General features: G+C 39.1%; 1 pseudogene; it reads right to left on the reverse strand.

The window, feature by feature from the left end:
• Positions 1–8,829: 8,829 nt before the first annotated feature.
• Positions 8,830–9,632, reverse strand: LOC138156983 (biogenesis of lysosome-related organelles complex 1 subunit 2 pseudogene; annotated as a pseudogene).
• Between the last annotated feature and the right edge of the window lie 10,825 nt (positions 9,633–20,457).

The following is a 20,457-nucleotide window of genomic DNA, read 5'->3' on the forward strand; positions in this document are numbered from 1 at the left end:
AGGAGACTCAATCTAGAGAGAAATTAAAGATGCATACATCTGAAGCAAGGAACAACAGAACTGGAGCAGAGCCTGTCAAGAAATGAGATTTCTTGGTGATCCTTAGGAAAGAATTTGGTAGTGTCTTTTGTTTGAAATATCCTGGTGTACAAAGTCAGCTGCTAGTGCAGAGGAGGTCTAAGTGACTCCATTTTAAACCTTGTTTAGACTTTGTGCATGTGCATAAACCAGCCTACAGGAGACGGGGGGTCCAGAGACACACTTGCTTGTGCATGCACACAATCCCATCTCCTCGTGATTACATGCAACAATCAACATACTTTTGCCCTCATATAAAAATTGTTTACTCCTTTCTATAAAAAGCAGCACAGTACCCAATGTTTGCTGCCTTGGTGTCCTAATGACATCCTTTTACCTTTCTTTTCCTGAGTTTTCCTCATTGATCAGGGTGAGGTCCAAACCAAGATTTCCTTTAACAGGGGATATAACCCTTGGGTCAGTTTTTCTCCTTACACACATGCTTCAGGTACATTTTGGAGGACTTCATTTGTCCCTTTGGCTTTAATGTCTGACATACATTCCTTAGAGCAAGGTTGGGGAGCCTGTGGCCTGTGAAGTTTGAATTCAGTCAAAGGGCTGCACTTGAGGACCTAGAGGGCCACATATGGCCTTAAGGCCACAGGTTCCCCACCCCTGCCTCAGAGTATAGTTACCAGCTCCCCTTACAAGTACATGGACTTAGAAGGTTCAAAGTAGGAATAGCTTTATTTACAGGTTGGTGAAAATAGGTAGAATTCTTATCAGAACCCAGAGAAAAGAATGTTCCCCACCAGGGACCAACTATCCCTGCCAAGGCTTGCACAGTCTCAGTCACTTAGCCCCTGTAAGTCCACAGAAGGAGAGTGTCAAGTTCTTCCTCCATATTAGGGCTTCTCTTCTCTGTTCCTGTGGATATGGTCACAATGTCACTTTTCCTGAAGCTCCCACCTCCAAACGCTCTCAGTAAGTGTTGTGGCTCCCATATTGCTGTATCTGACATTCATGCCTCTGTCAGTCCTCAGCTCTTGCAGGTGGCCATTTTTCCCTTTCCCACAAGACCTGATTTCTCTCCAGAATCCCTGGCAGGGTATTTCACCTCAAGAACACAGCTCCATTCTGGATTTCCTTTCTTTCTACAGCCTTCCTTTGGAATTCATGTTCCTACAAGCTCTAAGCTCATGCAAGAAGTGTGCCAGAGGTCAGAAAGTTCTGGGACACAAAAAAGGGGTTTCCCTCCTCTAAATCAAGTTGGTACAGGATGAGTTATCATTATGTTGTTTTTGCTTTCCCAGTTCCTAGGTAGTATTCTTTCTACTTGTGTGTGCCTTCTGAGACTCAGGAGTGCAACCCAATATTGCCCCACCCAATTGTCTCTCAGTCCTTTCCTATTCCCCTGGAGTCATATCAAATTTCCTGAAACAGCATCTATCTCACATTTCCTGGGATATTCAAATTTCCCGGGATATTCAAATTTTGCAGGATAGTTTCCTGAAATAGATGTGGAGGAGAGAGGGAAGAGGGAGAGAGAGTCTGTTACATATTCCTTCTATCATTTCCATTACCTAGAAGAGAGAGGTTTACAGTCCCTGCTGCATAGTTTTTTAATATTATAATGAGTCATGTAATTATGGCAGCACTGATCACATGGGGTTGCAGGTGAAGTACTGGAACCAGTCCAGTTTCCATGGCCATTACTTATTGGCTAAGGGCCAATGCACTTAATGTAACCTGAAGAGTGGCTTAAGTCACAGGAACTAGAGACTGGATAGAACCTAGGCTCCATTGGTGTGCCCTTGAAGCAGGAGCTATTCAGGGCTTAGAGGGAGCTTGAGGTTGCAGCTGCTCCTGATTTTAACATGATGAATGTCATGTGGCTGCAAGGACCAGGCCCAAATCCCAGGTGGGGCTCCAAAGGAAATCTGGGTTAGAAATGGAGTGGAGCTCCAGCTAGCTGTTAGACTCAGCTCCATTCCGTTCCATTCCGAGTATTCAACAAACACTATTAGGCGCCCACAACACACAATGCCTTGTGGCTTAGCACTGTGGATACAGTATGAATGGTGACACGGCCCTGCCTTCAGGCTATTAAGGGAGAAAAAGCAAATACACAAATAACTATGACATAAAAGGAAAATATGATAAGTGCTAAGTTGAGGTCCAGGCAATGTGTGGCGAAAAATTTGGAAAAGGAGGTAATACTTTCAACCAGGGGTGGGAATAGTCAGAGTAGGTTGCATGGCCTTACATGAACTAACCCTAACTTCTAGTGTCAAGAGAGTAGATATCTGCTGGAGAGGATGTACTATGAGAACAAGTCACAGAAATCACACTGCCTGCCATTACTGCCTAAAAAAACAATACCTTGTATTTTTTTTTTTTAAGCAATCGGGGTTAAGTAACTTGCTCAAGGTTACACGGCCAGGTGTTTCTGGGTGTGGTGCTAAGTATCTGAGCCCAGGTTTGATCTCCAGGTCATCCTGACATTGGAGCCGGTGCTCTTGCTCGCTGTGCTACCTGGCCTCCCCAATACTTTGTATTCTTTATCACCAAGGGCCTGCAACTAACATTGCTGCTAACCTAGTTCCTACCCACCCTTCACTGTCCATGGACTCAGAGAGATAGCAGTCCTAGTCCAAGGGCCTTTCAGGGAATGAGTTTGGAGGCCACCTCACTCCAGAATCTATAGCCCCACGTGATAAAGATATCTCCTCTGCTTCACTTCACCAAAACACTTAGAAAACAATGTCTCACACCTCATTTCTTTGTAGAAGTGGGAAACTATGGGTGTGACCCACTTGTATATGTCAACTTTTTTTCAGTGTTTGGCAAGTTTTGCTGAATTGTTTAATTTGTGTTTGTTTTTTCTTTGTTATAAGGAATGGCTTTCTGGGAGAGGGGGAGGGTAGATAATAAAAAAAAAAGATAGAAATGTTTTAAAAGATAAAACCATCAAACAACCAATGAAGTTCAAACCCAGGCTTAGTTAGGAGCTAGGAGCACATTCCACATGTGGGCAACATTCAGGGTATGTTTCCTTCCCTGCCCTTTTGTGATCAGAGCTATTGCTGCATATGAGTTCTGCAGGGCTCTGCACACCCTGTCTTCATGGATTTATCAGTGTGAATGATCTGATCTTCTTGTTGCTACCCAACTTGGCTTCCTGGATTTTGCAGAGAGGAGGCTGATGCTTATACTCTAGTACAGATGGTACATTTTATCACCACAGGACCCAGAGGTATGAGGGCCTCAGTCAGTTGGTACTTCTATATCAAAGAAATTTCCATCTTTTTCTATCTTGAGCCCTGTGATGTAGCCATGAGATGAAAACCCATTAGTCTGCTCCCACTTTTCTCTCTTTAATCCCCATCTAGCTTAGACCTACCCTTTCCTTTGCCTTCCTACCCAGTAGATTCCCCCCCTTTCATAGGTAACAAACTTTCCTTTGTCATATCACTCTTCTCTTGTTCTTTCCATCTTCTTGTGCTCCTGGGAACTTGGCTTTCCTTATTCCTGGTTAAGATGCCTTGTATAGGTGCTTGTTTTCTCATATTCCTAGATACACTGGGCTAAGGGGAAGAGTAGACATCCTTCTTATTCCTCTCTGCCTCTTCCAGCCCTTCTCTGTGCCACCTTCACTCAGTACCCTCTTTTATTCAGAGATAGCAGGTATATTTGGATAAGGTGCTGAACTTCTCAGCAGGAAGATCCTGCTTCAGATAAATATTAGCTCTGTGACTCTAGGCAAGTCTGAGCCTCAGTTTCTTAATTTGTTATCTGGAAATTCAACTATATGTAGCATTTATCTCACAAAGTTTGTCATGAGAATTAATAGTTAATGCACGTGAAGTGCTTTACTAATTGTAAAGTATGTCTGTTATGAGTATGTAATAAATGTCCATTGCTACAACTTAAGGTTTACTCTGTCTTTATCTAATGTAGATACTTAATGCTATAATCTATTAGCCTTTAGGTAGAGTCTTCTTCCCAGTCTCCCTCCTTTATCAAGAAGTTCAATATCTAATTCATATTCTTCCTCTCTACCCTAACCCCTGACTGCAAGAGAACTCAATATTCATGATATCACTAGGTTGACAACACTCTTATGGGAGAGTTCATCAACCTCCTCATCTCCCATGACCTATATAGTCATTCCACTGATTTTACTCTAGATCTCACTATCGTTCATAATTATCTCCATGATTCCAAACTCTGAAATTTTTCTCTTCAATCATAACCTCAAATCTTTTCAACTCTCCTCCTGCTAAGTCTATCCTTCACCTTCACTACAATGTCCAGTCTCTCCATCTCACACTGTTTTCCTTTATGTACATCTCTTTTTCTCCTCTGACACTATTACCTCCACCTTGCTTCGGGTCCTCATAACCTCAGATTATGGCAACGGCCTGCTGGTTAATCTCTCGGTCCCACATCTCTCCCCACTCAAACTCATCCTCCACTCAACTGTCAAAGAAACTTCCTAAAGTACAGATCTACACAGCGCCTCACCTCCCAATTCCATAAACTCTGGTGGATCCCTATCCACTCTAAGATAAAATATAAAAGTCTCTGGCATTCCAGATCCTTCGTACCCTTCCCCCACCCCTTGTCCTCTTGCATCTAGCAACACTGGCCTCCTTACAGTCCCTATTACAAGGCGCTCCATCTCTTAACACCAGGCATTTACAATGAGTGCTCCCCATCCCTGAAATGCTCTGCCTCCTGCTTCTCTGATTTCCTTTAAGTACCCCTTTACCAGAGAAGAAAGCTTTTTCTCATCTTTCTTAGTTCCAGTGCCTTTTTTCTGTGGATTATTTCCAATTTACCCTGCATATATTTTGTTTATTTGTAATTATTTGTATATTGTCCCCCCTCTTAAAACAGGGACCATCCCTTACCTTTCTTCGTATCCCCAACATTTAGCATAATGTCTGGTACATAGCAGAGGTTTAATAAATGTTTATTGACTGACCTGACTTACTTCCTTTCATAATCTTGACTCAATAATTACCTTTCCTCCGCTTTGTCCAGTCACCACCTTGCCAAATCCCATTGCTGGGTCACTCCCCCCATTGACCTTATCCCTTCTTACTCCTGAACTTTTGAATACTACTTAAAGAAGCAACTTAACCTTGCTACCTTGGTCCACTGCAAATTCATGGTTACCTAATCTCAACTGGGTCCTCACTACTACATGGAAATACTTTTATTCTTCTCGGGTTGAATCTAGCACATACTCTGTAATGAATGTTCAAAACCTCTCCTTTTTCTTCAGGAATCTTGGAATATTCTTTCCTCCTTTCTCTCAAAAGGAGGAAGACCAAGCTCCCTCTTCTTCTTTAATCTCTACCTTAAAACCCCTCTACATCATCTCCTATTACCTCCTCCTTTACTTCTGCCTCTAAAGAAGTGATCTTTTTCCTTTACAAGAACTACCCTACTACCTTTGACAAGAACTACCCTACTACCTACCAAACTACCTTTGATCTCATTGGCTACCATACCTTTAGGGGGGGGGGGGGGGCGGTATCCTTTTAATCATTCCTTTTCTTTATTTTTTGAACTATTTTTTTGCTTAATAAATCTTTTATTTATTTATTTTTAGTTTTCAACATCCATTTCCACAAGATTTTGAGTTACAAATTTTCTCGCCGTCTTTCCCCTACCCTCCACCCCAAGATAACGAGCCTACTGAACACCCCTTCTCCCAATCTGCTTTCTCTTATATCCTCTCCCCTCCCTCCCCCCTAGCTTTCTAGTAGGGCAAGATGGGTTTCTATACCTCAGTGCTTGTATATCTTATTTCCCAGTTGTATATAAAAAACTATTTTTTTTAACATTTGTTTTTAAAACTTTGATTTTCAGATTCTTTCCCTTCTTCCCTCCTCACCCAAACCCCCTGGGAAGATGATCAATTCAATATAGGTTGTACATGTGTAGATACACAAAACTTTTCCATAGTAGTTATATTGTGAAAATAAAAAAAATTTATATTTCCCTCCATCCTATCCCACCTCCCCACTTATTTTATTTTCTACTTTGACCTTGTACCTTTTCAAAAGTGTGTGCTTCTAATTACCCTCTCCCCCAATTTTCCCTCCCTTCTATCATCCCCCCTCTTATCCCCTTCCCCTCTATTTTCCTGTAGATACCCAATTGAGTGTGTATGTTATTCCCTCCTTAAGCCAAATTCAATGGGAGGTAATGTTGACTCACTCCCTTTCACCTTCCTACTCTTCCCCTACATTGTAACAGTTTTCTCTTGCCTCTTTCATATGAGATAATTTACCCTATTCTATCTCTCCCTTTCTCCTCTCATTACATTCCTCTCTCACCTCTTAATTTTATTATTTTTTTAAAGCAATCAGGGTTAAGTAACTTGCTCAAGGTTACACGGCCAGTTATTTCTGGGTATGGTGCTGAGTATCTGAGCCTGGGATTCGATCTCCAGGTCATCCCAACACTGGAGCCGGTGCTCTTACTCGCTGTGCTACCTGGCCGCCCCTTAATTTTATTTTTTAGATACTATCCCTTCCTATTTAACTGATCCTGTGCCCTCTGTCTAAGTATACATGTACACACATATACACACACTCACATATATATTTATACATATATACACCCTCCTATACATACATTTATATGTATGTATACATATACATACATACATATATATATTCCCTTCAGCTATCCTCATACTGAGAAAAGTCTCATAAGTTACAATTATCATTTTTCCATATAGGAATAGTTCAACTTTAGTAAGTTCCTTATGATTTCTTTTTCCTGTTTACCTTTTCATGCTCCTCTTCTTCTTGAACTTGAAAGTCAAATTTTCTGTTCAGCTCTGATTTTTTCATCAAGAATACTTGAAAGTCCTCTATTTCATGAAATGACCATATTTTCCCCTGTAGAACTATACTCAGTTTTGCTGGGGAGGTGATTCTTGGTTTTAATCCTAGCTCCTTTGACCTCCAGAGTATCATATCCCAAGCACTTCAGTCCCTTACTATAGAAGCTGTTAGATCTTGTGTTATCCTGATTGTGTTTGCACAATACTCAAATTATTTCTTCCTGACAGCTTGTAATATTTTCTCCTTGACTTAGGAACTCTGGAATTTGGCTATGATATTCCTAGGAGTTTTCTTTTTGGGATCTTTTTCAAGAGGCAATCAAGTGAATTCTTTCAATTTCTATTTTGCCCTCTGGTTCTAGAATATCAAGGCAATTTTCCTTGAGAATTTCTTGGAGGATGATTTCTAGGTTCTTCTTTTGATCATGGCTTTCAGGTAGTCCAATAACTTTTAAATGATCTCTCCTGGATCTATTTTCCAGGTCAGTGGCTTTTCCAGTGAGATATTTCACATTGCCTTCTATTTTTTTTTTCATTTGTTTGGATCTGTTTTATAGTATCTTGGTTTCTCATAAAGTCATTAGCTTCCATTTGCTCCAGTCTAATTTTGATGGAATTATTCTCTTCAGTGAGTTTTTGAGATTCTTGTTCGATCAGGCATATTGAGCTTTTTAAGGCATTCCTCTCCTCATTGGCTTTTTGGGCCTCTTTTGCCATTTGAATTAGTCTATTTTTTAAGGTGTTATTTTCTTCAGTCAGATTATTGACTTGATTTTCTTTTTTCTTTTTTTTCTAAGCAAGTGGGGTTAAGTAACTTGCTCAAGGTTACATAGCCAGGTGTTTCTGGGTAGGTGCTAAGTGTCTGAGCCCAGATTCGATCCCAGGTCATCCCAACTCTGGGGCTGGTGCTCTTACTTTCTGAGCCACCTGGCCACCCCTATCATTCATTTTTAATATCGACTTTCTTTAATATATATATATATATATATATAAAATATTTATAATTATATATTTATATATATATATGAAATCATGCAAAACATATTTCCATATTAGCCATGTTACCAAAAAAAAAAAAGCAAAAAAAATAAAGAAAATGAAAAAAAAGCTTCAATATGCACTCAGAGCACATTGGTTCTCTCACTAGAGGTGTATAGCATTTTTTATATGAGTCCTTTGGAAGCATCTTAGATAATTGTGTTGCTCAGAGTAGCTAAGTCTTCACAGTTGATCATTGTTACAACAATGTTGCTACTGTATACAATGATCTCTTGGTTCAGCTCACTTCATTCTGCATCAATTACTATAAGTCTTCTCAGTTTTTCTAAAAGCATCTTACTCATTATTTTGTACAGTACTATAATATTCCATCACAATTAGATACCACAACTTGCTCAATCATTCCCCAGCTTTCTACAAAAAGAGCTGCTATAAATATTTCCATGCGTATAGATCCTTTTCCTTACCCTTTTATCTCTTTGAGATGCAGAACTAGTAGCAATGCTGCTGAGTCAAAGAGTATGGATATTTTTATAATTCTTTGGGCATAGGTCCAAATTGTTCATCAGAATGGTTGGTCTAGTTCACAATTCCACCAACAATACATCAGTGCCCCTATTTTTCCACATCCCCTATAATAGTTATCATTTTCCTTTTCAGTCATATTAGTCAGCCTGATAGGTGTGAAGTCATACCTCAGAGTTGTTATAATTTACTTTTCTCTGATTTTATCAAAGAAACTTGATGTAATTTTTTTTTCAATTTCCTGCTTTCCTTCTAGTTTTGGCTGCACTGATTTTATTTGTGCCTTTAAGAATTTGGAGAATGGAGGGGGAAAGGCAGGGACTCACCTGAGCTCTCCCTCAAACTCTGATACTTGGTGCATATGTGTTTAGTATTGACATTACTTCATTGTATATGGTACCTTTTTTCACTGATTATCTCTTTTATTTTTTTTTCCTATGTTGGCATTTATTATTTAAGCTGAAGAACAGGTTATGAGGGGGGTGGGGCAAGGGAGGAGCCAGGGAGCCTAGAGCCTCTCATCTGTGTCTGCTCCAGACGGGGTTGATCCTGATTTCTGAGCCTTGGTCCAGGGCACACAAGGAAGCACACGCTAAGATGAGGTTCCAGGAGTACAGGTTGAGGAAAACAGCGGGGGTGGCCAGAGCTACACACCCAGCCAGAGACAGGGCTGGGATTCTCCTTGGGTCAGCAGCACCGCTCCCTTTTGGGAACTGAAGCCTATCGATAAAGTTCCATCCCACATATTTCTTATAAAACATTCTTGTAGTTTCAGTCTTTGTGCTAAAGAATTCTTTCATCTCCTTTCTAGCTTCTTGTACTTTGCTTCCAGTTTCTTTGAATACACATCCAGCTTGTAAGCTGCCTGCTCAAGAGTGGCTACATGCTCCTCAATTAAAGTGATCTGATCCAGATAAGGCTGAAGGTCGGCATATTTCTGGTTTAAGTCCTTTAGGTTTCTACTTATGTTTACTGCAATATCTTTCATTTCTAGATACTTCAAGCTAGTCAGTTTGTTCATATTTTCTAGAAATTTGTAATCTTCACTGGTGGCTGTCAGCTCGCCTGTCAGGTACGTGGCCATTTTTGGAGAACATGTCCTGGCACAGCCCCATGATGTCTGCCTCGGGGGGCTCCATGGCCTCCTCGGCCTCAGCCATCTCCACCACGGCATCATCTAGGCTGGGGAAGGGAGAAAGGAGAAAGGATGGGGAGGGGGAATGGGAGGGGGAGGGTGAGAGGGAAGGGAAAGGGGACAAGGAAGGGGGAAAAGGGGAAGGGTGAGCAGTGGGAGGAGATAAGGGGAGAGGGAGAGGAGGGAGCAGCTGATTATCTCTTTTAATTAGGTCTGTTTTTACATATGTTTTATGTGAGATCTTACCTTTTTTTTTTTACCTCAGATGAAACATAATGGATTCTGCTCCAACCCCTTATTTTAACTCTGTGTGTGTCTTTCTGTTTCAAGTGTGTTTCTATTAGGACAAGGTAAAAAGAGAGAGAGAGAAGGATAAATACAAGTAAACAGGATAGAGGGAAATACATAGTAATCATAACTGTGAATGTGAATGTGATGAACTCATCCATAAAACAGAAGTAGATAGCAGAATGAATTAGAAACCAGAATCTAGCAATATGTTGTTTTGTACTAAGAAGATGAGATCAGTTCTCAGGAGATAGGATCTCTCTGTAGAAGGTGGGATTATCCCCTAAGGGGCTGGTGAGCACAGTACTCAATAGCTGAGATAGATCAAATCATGGAGGTCCCTTGGAACAACTTTATCCTAATGACTGACTTTGTACAACACTGCTACTAGGTCTGTATCTCAAAGAGATCAAAGGAAAAGGAAAAGGACATATATGTACAAAAATATTTATGGTAGTTCTTTTTGTAGTGACAAACCTGGAAATTGAGGAGATACCCATCAGTTGGGGAATGACTGAACAAGTTGTGGTACATTATTATGATGGAATCCTACTGTGCTGTAAGAAACAAGGAAGGGAATGGTTTCAGAAAAATCTGGGAAAATTTATATGAACTGATGAACTCGAGCAGAACCAAAAGAACTTTGTTCAAAGTAACAATAATATTGTAATGAAAATCAACTATGAAAGACTTAGCTACTCTGATCAATACAATGATCCAAGACAATTCCAAAGGACTCCAAGATTAAAAATGCTACCCACCTCCAGAGAGAAAACTGATGAACTTTGAGTACAGATTGAAGCATATTTTTTCACTTTCTTTATTTTTCCTCCTTTTTTCCCCAACATGGTTAATATAGAAATATTTTGTATGACATCACATGTATAATGTGTACCATATTGCTTGCTTTCTCACTGAGTAGGTTAGGAACTGAAGAGACAGAATTTGGTACTAAAAATTTAAAAATAAATATAAAAAAGAAGAAAAAGTTTAAAAAAAAAACAATCTTCCTATTACATCAGATCTTATTGTCACTTCCCAGCTCAAAAATATTTAGGGATTCCCTACTGCCTCTAGGGTAAAATACAAATTCTTTATCCTGACACTTAAGAACCTCCACAATTTTACTCCAATGAATGTTTTCCATTCTACTTCACACTGTATATTCTCAACAAATTGGACTGCTAGTGATCTCTAGAAGTCAAAATATGTGTATGTATGTATGTACATATGTATTATATACTTATCACTTCTCTGCTTTCATATAAACTAGAAAGCATTCTTTATTCATAGCTTGTTCTCAGAATCCTTATTGCCCTTCAAAGCTCAGCTCAAGTATCGTCTCACCTCTTCACCTATCCCCAGGCTCATAGTTTTCTCCTTCCTCAAAATGACTCCCATTTATTAATCTCTGTTGTGTTACATCTCCCCACCCCTGCCCCCATGATAAGTAACTACTTGAGTGCAGGGATTCCCTCTTTCTCTTTCTACCCCTAATGTCTAAGTACTGTGCTTTGCACATTTTAGCTCCCTAATAAATGTTTATTGAATTGAAGGACATTTAGTCAATGTATATCTTAATAGGAATCCCCTTTCTAATATCGCCACCAAATGGCATTGTGTTCTTGAAGAACACTAATGACAGGACACTGCTTCCTGAAAATCCAGTTTGGGATCTTTCCAAATGTTAGTATTTCATACAGTGAACTTCAATCTACATATTTACAAATTCCACCAATTTCCCCATTTCCAAGAAGAATGAGTATAACTAGAATTCCAGGTTGCTTTAAAGTTGGTTTAGCACTCTATATTAATTTTCTCATTTAAACACCACAACATTCTCTGAGGGTAGAATTTCTACACTTTGGTGGATTTGGGAATTCATTAATACTCCTTCCAAAAGTATAGATATTAGCCTATTTGTGCTTGTCCATGCTAGGCAATCATTGACCATGTCCTTCTAAAAATCTGCCACAGGAAGTTTGCTCAACATGGTTTCCTCTAGATCTTTTGATATTGCCTATATAATGTTTAGTTGAAAGATCTTATTTCTCCTCAACCCTCACCACCTACTCACACCCCTCAGCAATTTCCCGTGTTTTTTAAGGCTAGAAATAAAAGGAATTGCAGGGCTGTCTGGTCATTTAATGTAAACGAAACTGCCTAAGGTCATTCAAAATGTCATGCTAGAGATGAGACATTTAAAAAGAGAGTTACTGTGGTTTGGGGCAAGATGGGAAATGCAGCAGATGCCAGAGATGCCCAAGACAACAAAGTCAGAGAAAAAGGAAGGGAAGTGAACTGTGCTCTTATGCTAAACTTAGTATAGGGTAGGTATACCCTGGACCAGATGCTATGAAAACATCTGACTATATCTGCTGTGATCAGGAGATCATTTGTTTATTTTACTATCAAGGAGGTAGAAATCATTTGTGTATTATTCAAGGGGATGGGGAAGCTCAAGCTTGGTGAGATGATTTTTCCCTTCCTCTCCCTGTAAAATTATAAGACTAAGGAATGCACAGCAAAAAGCCTTTGGATATGCAGTTATCTGTAATGATACCAAGGAGAAGAGATATGTTGAGAGGCCTGAGATTTCATATCCTGTCTAGGAACTGTTCTGCTGCTCTGAAATTCCATCCCTGTACCTTTTGGTGTTGATTTTACTTCATTAAATGTATTTTGTATATAAGTGAGGGTATGAAAGAGGGTAAGGATCCTATGCAGCAGAAGCAACTATGAGTCAAGATATTTTTTAATTGTGATGAATATTAAGCATTGAGAAGTAACAGGGATCATGCTTCTGGTGACAGGTTAAGCAGGTCCCATTCACATATACACCAAGAGATTGAAAAGAATCTGAGTCCTACTTGAGCTGAAGTTCAAGGCTAAGAGCACCACCTGGTGGCATGAACAGATATAACCCTCTTTGTAACATTCAGTCACTTTATTTAATGCAAAGTTTCTTGACCTGGAGTGTGAACTTTTTTTTCGTTTACCATTTTAATAATATTGTATTTTTCTCTTTAAAATGTTATTTTGTGAAGGCGACCATAGGCTTCACCTGGCTGACACAAAAACAAGTTAAGATATCCCTGCTTCAATGCAATATGAAACTTTGCCCTATAAGTAGGGGCAAGTGCTTTACACATGGAGACCACTGTACATAAATATGGGTTATGTCTTATTATCAACTATAGAACAGGTCTATTTTTTTCAATCATCCATTTCTCATATGATACCCCTCATGCAGCTGTTCCTGTGGATGTACCTCCTTTATAATTACTGTGCCCTATGATTATCCTCATTTTTCAAATTTGAAGATCAGAGAGTTAATAAGGGTCAGAGGTGGAATTTGAATCCACATTTCCTGACTATAATTCCAGGGCTATGCCCACTGACCACCCTAACAAGTTGCTGAATGAATGAGTGAGTGAATAAATAAATGAAAGAACATTTTTATGAAAAATATTTTATTTTTTCCCAATTATATGTAAAAACAATTTTTAACTTTTGTGGTGTTTTTATTTTAAGTTCCAAATTCTCTCCCTCCTTTCCCCCTTTCCTGAGATAGTAACTAACTGATACAGGTCATACATGTGCAATCATGCAAAACATATTTCCATATTAGTCATGTTATAGAAAAAAAAATTGACCAAAAAAAAACCATCAAAAAAAAAGTGAAAAATACTCTGCTTTGATCTGCATTCAGACTCCATTAGTTCTTTCAGAGGTGGATAGCATTTTTCATCATGAGTCCTTTGGAACTGCCTTGGATCACTGTGTTTCTGAAAGCTAAGACATCCACAGCTGATCATCATATAATTTGCTGTTACTGTGTACAATATTCTCCTGGTTCTACTCACTTCATTTTGCATCAGTTCATTTATGATTTTCTGAAACCATCTTGTTCAACATTTCTTTTTTTGTTTGTTTGGTTTTTTTTTCAACTTTTCTTAAAGCATAATAGTATTCCATCACAATCATATACCACAACTTATTCAGCCATTTCCCAGTTGATGGATCTCCCTTCATTTTCCAATTGAAAAAGCATTTATTAAATATAACAAGAAATTAAGAAGGAGTCTTTGGGTCAACTGAGTTCCTCACACCCAATTCAGTTTATGAAACTAAAACATGTAAAGAACAGATGATAGAAAAAATGAAAGGTTAAGTGCACTCTTATTTCAGACTCAGTGGTGGAATTTGCAGATTGTAAAATGTGCTTGCTTGTACCTTTTAAAGGAGATCTAGCCTTCAGTGAACATTTGCATATGAAAGACTTCCTTAAATTGTCCAAAGATTAGCAAAAATACTTGGCTTGCCCCAAGACCTAATCTTCATCCACTCACTAATATAGGCAAAAAAAGAGGGACTAAGAGCAAAGGCATTGCTGGCATTTGAGTTTTGGAGAAAGAACAGAGTCAGATCTCAGGAGCTTTTATAGCAGAGTACAGCAAGTGAAAAGGCATCTTTCTTTCCTTTGCCATAAGGAATGGTAGTTTGCAGTCAAAACACACAGTAGAGTCCAGTTTCAGATTTGAGTCAGCAAGAGAAGTCAAGAGCTCTGATCCTGGAGCTGGAATTCTCCTTGGGAAAGAGAAGGCCTCAGAACTAAGACTCTTCCTGGTCCTACATTGTGGACTCAAGTCAAGGATGTCAACAGATCCTGAAGCTGGATGGAGCAGCTTACCATGTGGTAAGATCTGGTAAGAGCCAGTGAACAGCACATGCAGGATTCCTAATGGGAAAGCTCCTTCACTGTGTGTTGTCTTATATATATGCTAATATTTATATTTTCTCTGATTTCTGTTTGTTATTTACTTGGATAAATGCATTTCTTTGCTATTTACTATGTGCATTCATTGTGAACCTGGCATTTAGTGGGAAAACCACCAACCCTTGGGTATAAATGCTTTGGGCCCACCTTCCCCATTAATAAATATCAATCAGGAGTTTAGCTTGAACCTTAAAATTACATCTCCTGGGTTAATAATACTTACAGGAAGAGAGAGATATAATTTTAACCTATTACTCCCTCTCTCTGAGAAGAGCAGAGTAGCAGCTGGCCACCATCTCCTAGTTTCCCTCCTGGTAGGAATTAAAGTCGTCTTTGGAGAAGAGTGGGGAGTGTGGGGGTAAGGGAGGAGATACTAAAAATGTCTGTTCTGGCTTCCCTGCAAGCCACACACACAATGCTTCATTTTGAAGGAGGTTGAGAATTCTAAAAAGTACATTCTAGGTCTGCAAAGTACAAATATGGGAGATGAACTGTTTACTGTGAGGGGTGACAAGTAGATTAGTTTGGCTGGATTGTAGAATGTGTGAAGGAAAGTCAGGTATAATAAGTCTAGAAATATAGACTAGAGCTAAACATAGTCCATATTACTTGCTTTTATCCACTCTTCCCTACCAGAGCCATATCTGTGAGCACAGGAAAAATGTGCTATAGAGGCAAGAGCACAGAACCTGGAATCAAGAGAGTTAAATTCAAGTCCTGTTTGGGCCATTCACTCAACTGTATGATCACAGACAAGTCGTTTAACATCTCTGAACTCCTGTTTCTCCATCTGAAAAATGGAGAAATAATACTTGCTTTACTTACTTCACAGGATCATTACAAGGAAAGTATTCTCTAACTTTTAATAGCATTACAGAAATGTAAAATATTGTTATAAGGAGGGGGAAAAGTTAAGAAAGAACAACTCACAGGACTTCAGGGAGAGTAATCTCTAGAAAGGGCTTTGTAAAGGGCAGACCAAAGGTAGACTAATGAACCAGAGCTGGGCCCTATGTGGAGGGTGGAGTCCTGCCTTCCTGTTGGAAGGGAAGAGAACAATGTTTATTCCTTTTTCACCTACAGAGAGAGGAATTTGTGGCTCCCGGCTATAGAATTTGGAAGCCACCTTTCATATTTGACCTAGTACTGAAGTCTCTTTTACCATCTAACAGGGAGCTGGAGAGGAGAAGGAGGATGCTAAAGGTGTGGTCAAGGGGTAGGTCCTCAAACTGTATAAAAGCCTCTTGAAGAAACTAAGGATGTCTTAGCCTAGAGTAGCAACATGACTAGTCACCATTTTCAAGTATTTGAAGGGCCATCAGGTAGAAAAGGCTTAAATGAGAAAAGGTAATGTTGTAATTGGCTTCTGAGAACCTGTGCTTAAAGTGCTAGTTTTGCCAGATTGTCGGACCTGGGGCAAGTCAAATGACCTCTCTAAATTTCAGTTTCTTCATCTATAAATATGTGTACAATATTTGTGCTACCATTGAAAAGAGCATTGTAAAATGCTACAGAAATGTGAGTTATTTATATATTTGTTTTGTTTTGTCTGTCTACAGAAGACAGAAATGGAACCATTATGGGGAAATTACAAGGAAGCACATTTTCAGCTCAATACACAGAAAAGCTTTCTAACAACCAGACCAGTCCCCAAATGCAATTATACGTAAGTTGACAGCTTTCTTTCACTAAAAATGATTAAGAAAAGTTAAATCATCTTCTCACAAGGACGCTATAATGGGGATTCTGTCACTGGACAATCCAAATGGGTTAAGAGGGCCTTTCCAACTCTGAGAGCCTGTGATTTTATGATCTAGGTTTCACCTCATTCATACCTGGACACTCTCTCAGTACTTCTCCTTGCCTGACACCTCTGGACAAACTTCTACCCTGAATGCTATTCTCCTGCCTGGAACTCCTCCCAAGTCACTATTTTAGGATGGACTCCAGCCATGTTGTACTTTCCTTGTGCCTGGACTCATTCTCTGAACTTCTCCTTACTTCCTCTACTACTCCTACCCTTCTCTCTACCCTCCCCCCAATCTTTTCTAGGTTTCTCATATGTATGTCTCTCCCCATTAAATTATAGGACCAGGAGGATAGGTACTGTCTTATTTGTTTGTATTAAATTTTTCAGTGTTCATCTCTCTGTTTGATTCTATTTCAACCTAGTGTGTCTTCGGCTTTTTCCTTTTTCTACCAGGATCTTGAGAACTGAATGGCATTCTGTGTTTTGTAAGGCAAAGAAACAAGTGTTCTGTGTCCGCCCTGAGAGAAATTTGAACTACTTTTGAGCTAGAGAGAGGGTTTGTCATGCCCGGGAGTTTTTTGGTTTTGTCTTTTAAAGATGCATACTATCCACTTCAAAACTGTCATTTTCAAAACTTTCAGGTATGACTGAAATCAGATCAAGATACTGCAATTCATTCTCAGGGTTAAGAGAGAATGCTTGTTCCTCTGCACTACAATCCCAGAATGCCAGTTAGTTCTCAAACCCCCATTGGACCTGTCTGATTCATCAACCCTTGCCTCAATTTTTTTTGTCTCCTTTCTAGGATGAGGAAGCCTAATCTAGCAGATGGGCTTTCTCAGGTAGATTTCCAAAGAAACTGACTGTTGCTATCTGTGAACCACACCCTACTTGGCAAAAAAAAAAAAAAACAAACAACTGAAGATCAAACTATTGTACAAAGAGCAGAAAGAAAATAAAGATGATTGTCATTCATATAGCCTTAAGATATTCAAAAAGGACTTTACACTCACTATTTGATTCTTATTACAATCTTGTGAGGTAAATATTGAAAGTTTTATTATTCCAATTTTACAGATGAGGAAATGGAAGTTCATAGAACTTTTGATTTGCTCATGGAACAAAGTTATAAAAAGTCAGAGGTTAGATTCAAACCCAGGTCTCTGCTGATGCCTGGTAGAGGGTCTTTATACAGTGTGACACACTACCCTTTAAAAATTATGGAGGGTGTTTTCAGACTTTTTCAGTGTATTGATTGGTTTTGCTGATTTTCTTCTCCTTTTTCCCCATTTTTTTCCTCTTTTAAAGGAAAAAGATTTGTTATTATATGAAATATTTGTTATCATATTGGATGGCTCTCTGAGAAGGAGAAGGGGAAGAAATTTAGCACAATGTAAAAACCAAAAATATCAATAAAATTTTATCTTTAAAGAAAAAGTAAGGAGAGAGTTCCTATGATATCATTTATGGGGTGCATTTAGCCAACAGAAAGAGATAATTCAAGCCCTCCTTTGGGGCTCTGCATTTGGAAGTATAATTGCTAGAGCACTGAACCAGTCAACAGACTTGGGTTTGAATCTAGCCCCTGCTACTTACTTAAAGCATAGTCTGGGTCAAGTGACTTACCTTTTCCATACCTCACTTTCCTCATCTGTAAAATGAATGGGTTGGACAAAAGAATATAAGGGTCCTTGGAGTTTAAAATTCTAAGGTCCTGTGATCTATCAGTTTCTAAAATCTGAGGATCTTATCATGCCTCTTTGTTCCCAGTTCTCTTTTAGGCTCTGCGAGGGAGACTGTAGAAGACATATATAAGCCCTTCCTTTATTCAATTTGACTACCTAAGGGGACCCAGTGAAGTAATAAATGGATACACTTCTTGATCACTTAGTGTCATGTAGCCTGAGGCCCACCTAGAAGCTAGTGGGCAGTTCAACTCAAGTCCAGAGTGGTGAGAGGCCATGTTCCTGGAGGCCCTCTGAGTGATAGGCACATGTTTGGCATACACTTCTACCGCACCCCCACACACATGGACACAAGCCTGCTTGTCTGAGGGCCCTGCTAGGACTTGTTAGCCAGGCTTTCCCACACTGGCAGGAATGTGAAGCCTCCCTCCTAAAGACAGCACCTCCCATAGTATTACTGGCAGGGGGCTTGTTCTCCTAAGTAAATCCCTGGAGGCCATATATTTGTCTCTCTCCTCCCTTCCAGCTCATTTAAGAAACATGCTTCTGTCTCTTTTATCTTCCTACTACTTTCATATGACCAGTTCTTTCCTGGCTCCTGTCCACTGAGGCTGACGCCTTTATCACTTCCATCCATTTTTTTTAGTTCATATTTGCACTAGCCTGGAAGGGAAATTTCTTTGGAGTCACAGAATTTGATGCTCAGGTTTGAAATGGTTCCTGGTCCAATAGAAAACTTCACTCAGTATTCTTTCAGAAGGTGCTGAGGGGAGCAGAGATGGTGGGGGATTTTTTACATTTAATTTTTATTTTACTTTCTCAATTATACATAAACAAAAATTTTAACATTCATTTTTCAAAAAAATTTTAGGTCCAAATTCTCTCCTTCCCTTCCCCTTTCCTTGAGAAGGAAAGTAATTTCACATAGATTATACATATGCAGTAATGCATTTCCATGTTACCCATGTTACAAAAGAAAACAGACCAAAAAAAAACAAGAAATAATAAATAATGTAAAATAACTATGCTTCAGTCAGCATTCAGACTTCTTCAGTTCTTCCTCTGAAAATGAACAGTGTTTTTCATCATAAGTCCTTCAGAATTGTTTTGGATTATTGCATTGATGAGAAGAGCTAAGTCATTCACAGTTGATTATCATACAATATTCCTGTTACTATGTACAATGTTCTCCTGGTTCTGCTCATTTTACTTTCCATCAGTTCATGTAAGTCTTCCCAGGTTTTTCAGAAAGCATCCTGCTTGTCATTTCTTATTGGCACAATGGTATTCTAACACAATCATAAACCACAACATGTTCAAGTATTCCCCAACTGCTGGGCATGCCCTCAATTTCCAATTCTTTACCACTACAAAAAGAGATGCTATAAATATTTTTGTGCATATAGGTCATTTTCTCTTTAATCTCTTTGGCACCCAGTAGAAGTATCACTATGTCAAAATGGTATGCACAATTTAATAGTTTTAGGGGACATAATTCCAAACAGTTTCTCAAAATGGTTGGACTAATTTACAGATCCACCAACAATGAATTCTTGCCCCTGTTTTCCCACAGTCCCTCCAACACTTGTCATTTTCCTTTTTTTGGCATCATTACCAATCTGTGGGGTGTGAGGTAGTATCTGAGAGTTGTTTTAATTTGCATTTCTATAATTATTATGACTTAAAGCGTATTTTATATGGCTATTGTTAGCCTGGATTTCTTACTCTGAGACTGTATCAACTGGCTCTTATTCTTGTAAATTAGATTCATTCCCCTATATATCTTAGAAATGAGACCTTTATCAGGAAAACTTGTTGCAGAGATTTTTCCCCAGTTTCCTGGGTTTTTCTTCTAATTTTAACTACATTGGTTCTGTTTGCGGAAAAAAAAAACTTTCAAGTTTTATGAAATCAATATTATCCATTTCACCTGTGATCCAGGAGGTGAAATTTTTTATGTGCCTGAGTGATAATTTTATCATTCAAAAGACTGAGGAATCAAGAAAGGAAATTCTATTGTAAATTGGATTCTCATTAACAGGGAGCAAATCATTGTTGGGGTACAAGTGATAGGTACTCTGGCAGGTAAATGATCATTCCATCCTAGAGTCTGATAGAAGAAAGGAAACCTAGGCATAGAGTGATTAGCACCACAGATTTGAAGACAACTGATTTCACAGGGTTCAGAGAAAAGATAAGCAGGATTTGATTGAATGAAACACTTATAGGAGAAGTCAGCCACGAGAGATTGGAGATGCTCAGGAATGAAATTCCAAAGACACATGGGAAGCAACTCCAATGAGGAGGGAAAATGAATTTGCTTGAAGAGACCAGTGTGGATTCATAAGGAACTCTCCAATCAACTAAGATTTTTTTTTCTTGGAAGGCAATTGGGGTTAAGTGACTTGC

This window comes from Petaurus breviceps, unplaced genomic scaffold (assembly GCF_028583685.1).
Source record: "Petaurus breviceps papuanus isolate PSGF00001 unplaced genomic scaffold, PetGlider_PUasm1.0 164, whole genome shotgun sequence".
Lineage (NCBI taxonomy): Eukaryota > Metazoa > Chordata > Mammalia > Diprotodontia > Petauridae > Petaurus > Petaurus breviceps.